Source organism: Lolium perenne, chromosome 4 (assembly GCF_019359855.2).
Source record: "Lolium perenne isolate Kyuss_39 chromosome 4, Kyuss_2.0, whole genome shotgun sequence".
Lineage (NCBI taxonomy): Eukaryota > Viridiplantae > Streptophyta > Magnoliopsida > Poales > Poaceae > Lolium > Lolium perenne.
The window spans coordinates 275,304,802-275,311,151 of NC_067247.2; the positions used below are offsets into that span (position 1 = coordinate 275,304,802).

A 6,350-nucleotide genomic window follows, 5' to 3' on the forward strand; every position below is an offset into this window, starting at 1 on the left:
ACCGGGCATTCATTCAAATTCTCGTATTCACCGCGGTAGAGGATGCAATCGTTGATGCATGCATGTATCTTCTAACCTCTAAACCTAGAGGGCAGACAACCTTCTTTGCTTCGTACGTAGTGGCGGGCAACTCGTTATTCTTTGGAAACATATTCTTCAACATTTTCAGCAAGTTTTCAAATGCCGAGTCAGCTACACCTGCCTGTGCCTTCCATCTCAGCAAATCCAGTGTGCAGCCCAGCTTTTTCAGACCATCATCGCATCCGGTACAGCGCCTTCCTGTGATCCTCTAACATGCGATCCAAATTCTCCCTCTCTTTTTCAGTTTCGCAGCGTCTCCGTGCATCAGCAATGGTCCGACCAAGATCATCAACGGGATCATCACGTGCCTCTTCTTCACCTTCCCCTTCACCTTCCCCTTCACCTTCAGCATCCTCCATGAAAGTATCACCGAAATGAGCAAGATAGCTTTCATCGATGAAATCATCCCCTTCTTCATCTTCTTCCATTATAACCCCTCTTTCTCCATGCTTGGTCCAACAATTATAGCTTGGCATGAAACCGTGCCGAAGCAGGTGCATGTGAACATCTCTTGAGGAAGAGTAACCCTTCCGATTCTTACATTTAACACATGGACAGATAACAAAACCCTCCCCGCTTGTTCGCATTAGCCACTACGAGGAAATCTTTCAAACCCGCACTGAACTCGCCGGAGAGTCGGTTACCGTACATCCATTGTCGATTCATCTGCATTATTATAATATAAAATATATAATTAACCATCATGCATTTGTTAAACTAACTAGCTACAAACAATATAAATTAAACAATGAACTACACACACATGCACATTTTATCAACGACACATCAAAGGTTCAAGTTGCTAACCGCGATCGAGGAGGAAAAAATAAATGAGAAAGCTCAAGTGTGGCTCCAACACTTCATATCATGTTTGTTTCATGCTCTTGGGGCATTTCATCAAACACCTTATGTGCATAAGAGGAACCAAAAGCAAACCTAACACCCACTTGTGAGCTTGTGAAGAGAATGGCACCAAATGGCTAAGTGTTGGCTGCTGGATGGGTATATATAGGGGAGGGGCTTTAGTCCCGGTTGGCCTGGCCAACCGCGACTAAAGGCCTTCGGGCACCTTTAGTCGCGGTTGGCCTGGCCAACCGCGACTAAAGACCCCCCACGTGCACCGGCTGGCCACCGAGCGCCCTGGGCCCAGGCCTTTGGTCGCGGTTCTCCTCCCGAACCGCGACTAAAGGTACCATTTGTCGCGGATCCTGCAGCATCGCGACTTATGGGGCTCACCCGAAGCCTGTTTTTCCACCAGTGTTAAATTTCCCCTTAAAACACACAAAATATAAGTAGCTAAGATGGGCCTCCAACACCCCATATCATGTTCAGAAGTTGCTCTGAGATGAATTAAATTAGTCATGGCACAATGATCAGTCATATTATCATGATATACTTTCATTAGTCAGAACATAAGTGATATGTTTTTGCGCTCCATCATTATCTATTTTGAGAAATCGTACATCGGCACTAGATTTAGAAATAGGGATTTTTTGGCTTTAGAAGTTTTTACCTTTCACTTTTCTATATCAGTTCTTCACCTGAGAATGTGATCTACTCAGGATGAAATTATGGACATATAGCCTACTTTGTTAGCTATTTCTTCTGCTGATTATTGTTAGGAAGTAATACAGTATTTCTACCGTCGGATCTACTTTCTTTTCCTATTGCCTACATTCTAATCACATTGTTATTTTTCCACGTGGGTACCCCCTTTACTGCTACCTGACCTTGATTACCTAGAACATGATGAGTTGATGGCAAAGGTAATTTTACTATCTTAGTGGTTTCTCTTGGTCATAAAGTCACTTACTCAACATACCTTTTGGCATGTCATATTGTGTACAATTGTTTCCAAAGAGGAAGTTGTTCAACTATAGTACCTGCCACTTAATACCGTTGCATCCTGTGATACAAAATAAGGTTCCACCCTATCTTATTGATCTGTATATGTCTATATGGCAACAGAAATCCAGGTTGGCATACACCCGAAAAAGATGAAAATTAGGCAGGACACGCACAGTTCCGAAAAACACTCTGGCTCATCGTGACTTCTTTACCCAGTTCACCGGGTTACTAATGTGTTTGGTCATGAAAGGAAAGCAGGTCCAAAAGTATGGGAATGCAGACAAGAGCACATCGGAAGTCAGCTACATCAACTGCACGGCAAATGCTTGCTACACTCGCCTAGCCTGGTCAAGGAGTCCAGGTAACCCGGTATCTACGCAATATCTTAAAATTTCCATGTAGCTGAAGATCTGATGTTTGTCGTGAAATAATGTAGGTTGCCCTCATATCTAGAGAAGTTATTGTTGTGAAATGTAGTGCAGATGCTTGCGGAAAAAAATTAGAAACAATGGATAGTTAAGAGGGCTAAGTTGCTGAAATATTAACACCTGACTGAAAAATGAATGCAACCAACTTTACCATTCGTAGTAAGATTCTTTTATCAACAACTTGTGCCAGTAATTATGTTAAATGACCACAAATATGACGACGGGGAACCCACTGATAACACGAGTTTTGTGAAAAAAAAATCAGTTGTCATGTGCTCACTGGTCGCTACAACTTCTTATGAGTTTTCCCTTTATTTTTGGATGTGAAGCAGAGGAAGGAGAAGCAAGCTTGGCTCAAGGATTTTAACTATGCTGTATTTTGCCCTGGGAACAGGCAATACGAGCATTTCAATAAGGTGCTTGATTAAATATGAGATGTTGCTAAGTTAACAAAGGTTGAATGGTTTTACGGTAATTGATACTGAGCTTATCTCCATGCAATATTTAGGTTGCAGTGGTGGTGAATGACCTACTACTGAAGCCGGGTAAGCAATTCATTTTATATTATTTTCCAAGTAATTTTGGAGAAAACAGAACAAGTGCATTACTCCGTGTGGGAACAATTTGTTGTAGCTGAATGCAACTATATTTTCCTATTATAGCAGTTTCTAAAGTTGGACGCTTCTTGCCGCATTAAAAGTTAGGTTTTGACAACTTTAATTAAAATATAATTTGTTTCTATTACCTAGGAAAACCATCTTTGCAATGGTAAGGATAGCTGTAACTTGTAACTGGTCGGTCAGGCAGGGTAGGGATCGATTAATACATCAAGTTCATGTAGTGCTCAAGATTTTAATCTTTTTTTGAGATTGCGGCTTTTTAAGCTTGGTATGAACTGGATGCCACACCGAGTCGACTATGAGGATGGAGGGATACTATTATCTTGAATTCTTGATCTCATCTTGATCAAGTCTAGGGTGGGTGCAGCTTTTTAAGCTTGGTATGTTGTGTTTGTGTGAGAGATTGAGAGTGGAGAGACTTGAGAGTGGAGAGATGTGAGTGAGTATTGTTGTGATGATGTTGCTTTTCATGATCTTGTAGAATTGTCGAGATACACAGATTGAATATTTTATTGGAGGCGCTCCAAATGAAGTTGGAGAGTGTAACATCCCAAATTTTCAAAACGAAACAAATGAATTTCCCTAGTTCCAAATTTTGGAACCAACAAAAACTTTTATTAAAATAAGATTGATACTTAGAGATCTTGTTTGATTCTTGTGCTATTGCCATGATTGCTTGTTATTAGTATTGGAAATGATCTTAAACCCTAAACCTCACCCCTCTTTTTCACCACCCTAGCTAAAATAAAATAAAAGGAAAATAAATAAGAAAAAGGTATATGTGCCTATGGCTATTTTTATAAATCTTTACCCTAAGCTTTTCTACTTTGCTTAGAGGTTTGGAAAACCTTCATACACCTTACCTAGTACCTATCAAACCAATTCCAAGTGGTTTCCAAAGAAAATTAAAAAGAAACTAAAAATGCCATAGAGGCATATGAGAGCAAAATAGCAAATATGTGAATTTTGAAATATTGACCCTAATACATGTTGTGAATGGTTGGATCACTCCTATATACCATTTCAACACTCAACAACACCAATTGGGTCAAGCCAAGTCAAATTAAAACTCAAATGCAACATATGCATAGAGGCATATGTGACACATAGCCATAATACCCAATTCTTGCCCTATGACTCTAAACCTTGACCAAATGATGTGAAACCATCTCTCAACCTAATATAACACTAAATTGACCCTAACCCATGTCCAAGTAAAGCAAGATCAACAATTTACAAGAATAATGAAATATGACACATCACCTCCTATGTGTTATGGCCATTTTTGCAAATCTTTGATCCAGACCTTTTGAAATGGATTCAATGGTTTGAAAATGTTTCTAAACTAATAAGAATCACATTAGAGTCAACAAAAGTCAAAACAAATGGAGAGAAATCAAATAGGGAGAAAATCCCATTTTTACTCACATACACATTTAGCCATTTTTGCAAATCTTCACCCAAGGCCACTTTGGCTTGTGCCATTGCTTGTAAAACCCTTATATATGAATAACAAACACAAATGCATCAAAGAAACCCAATTCCAATCAAAGAAATTTGCAAATGCAACTTACATGTGATAATGGTCATGTGACCCATTTATAAAATCTTACCCACTTTGCACCCCTGGCTTTGACTTTTCCTAAACCAACATTGACCAACTCTTGCCATGTCATCCAAGACCATGTCAAGGTGAACCTTTTTGCTGTTGACCACCAGAGCTGACTTTGACCAGGTTGACCAGAATAGGATTGACAAGTGGAGACATTGAAACCAATTCTAGTTTCCCTCCAAATTTAGAATCTTTGCAAATCAATTTCAAAAATCAAACCAATGCCATGAGTGGTTGACCAATATCATTTAGAACCTATCCATGCAGAATTTTGGTCAAAAGTCATCACACAAGAGACCTTGTTAAATAATCAAAGATGATGCCATAGAGGTACAACCACTATTCCACCCACTCTCCATCACCTCACCTCTCTCTCCCTTGTGCTCATCCACACTACCTGGTGCCCAAAACCCTCTAGCCTGACCTCACCAAGTGCTTGGTCACCTCCCATCACCACCATGCCCAAAAATATTGTCCCATGTCACATACACTTTGAAAGTTATTAGTGGTGCAAGCTCTAGTCCCCTCTACACTGACTAACCTTGTCAACTAGCATGGCCTCATCTCATACACCAGTGCCAAGCCCTCAGAGACCAAAAAGAAAGCACAAACAATCCTAGAACATGCCATGCCGGCCACCCTAGTCACCACCCTGCCACCTCTCTCTCCCCTCACCTCAGCTCTGCCCAACCATGTCCTGGAGGACTCTCACTTCACCCTGCATCTGCTGGCGCACGCCCTGGCCCTGGAGAAGACCACACACGCCGGGCCGTGACATGATCACCCAGGTCAGCCTCGCCAGCGCGCGCACGAGCAGGACCACGGGCGCGCCAGTACACCTCCTCGCCTCGTCGCGTCAGACCACCTCACGACTTCTCCTTTCACCCACCTGCTCCCCTCGACACCAGCAGCCGCCCAGACACCTCCATTGGCTCGCCCGAGCCCTGTGCACGACGACACGGTCGACGTCTTCCGCCACGGGCACAGGAACGCGAGGACGGTGACGATCGCCACAGACCCCCATTCCCTGCGCCATCAAGCCCCCTGCACTCGCGCTGATGTCGCCCATCCACCTGCGTCATCGCCAGGACCGCTCCGCCACTCCATCGTCATCGTCACCATTGACCTGCTCCACGCGCCACGGCCACCCCCTCGCCCTTAAATAGAGGCACCCTCCGCTCGATCTCAGCACACAGCCCCACTCTCCTCCCTCCGAAGAAGCTTCAGTAGCCACGCCCACTACCAATTTAGCTCCTAGCTAGTCCAATTCATCGCCGGAGCCCCGCCGGAGCAGTAGCAAGAGGAGAAAGAGTTGCAGCGCCCCTCCGCCCCTGCCGACGGTACCAGTCGAGTCGCCGGAGCTTCCTCAACCCTTCTGCATCCTCTCCGATGATCAGCAGCCCCTAGGTGAGCCCCCGACCCCCTACTGGCGCCGGAGTTAGGGTTAGCTCTCGCCGGAGCTCGTCGCCGACGAGGACGACCCGCAGCCGTCCGATCCCCTCTAATCTAACGGCTCACAGTGCGTACCGATTCGGGTGGGTTAAATAGAAACTGACAGTGGACCCCACTGCCAGGCAGCCCGCTGAGCGCCAGGCCACAGCTGGGCCGGCCCAACTCCGTTCCCGCCCCCGTTTGAATTCAAACTTTGTTTAATTCTTTTTCATTTTAAATTGATATCAGATGCTTTGCTAGAAATCAAATATCTCCAAATATTCTTGGCCATTTTTAGTGAATTTCATATGGTTGGAAAGCCTGTGAAAT

The 6,350-nt window shown here is 43.8% G+C and overlaps 1 long non-coding RNA gene across 1 annotated transcript; it reads left to right on the top strand.

The window, feature by feature from the left end:
- Nucleotides 1-1,762: 1,762 nt before the first annotated feature.
- Nucleotides 1,763-2,984, top strand: LOC139839088 (uncharacterized). Its single transcript, XR_011756796.1, has 3 exons — nt 1,763-1,847; nt 2,050-2,773; nt 2,866-2,984. It is a non-coding gene; the product is annotated as an uncharacterized lncRNA (long non-coding RNA).
- The last annotated feature ends 3,366 nt before the right edge of the window (nt 2,985-6,350 follow it).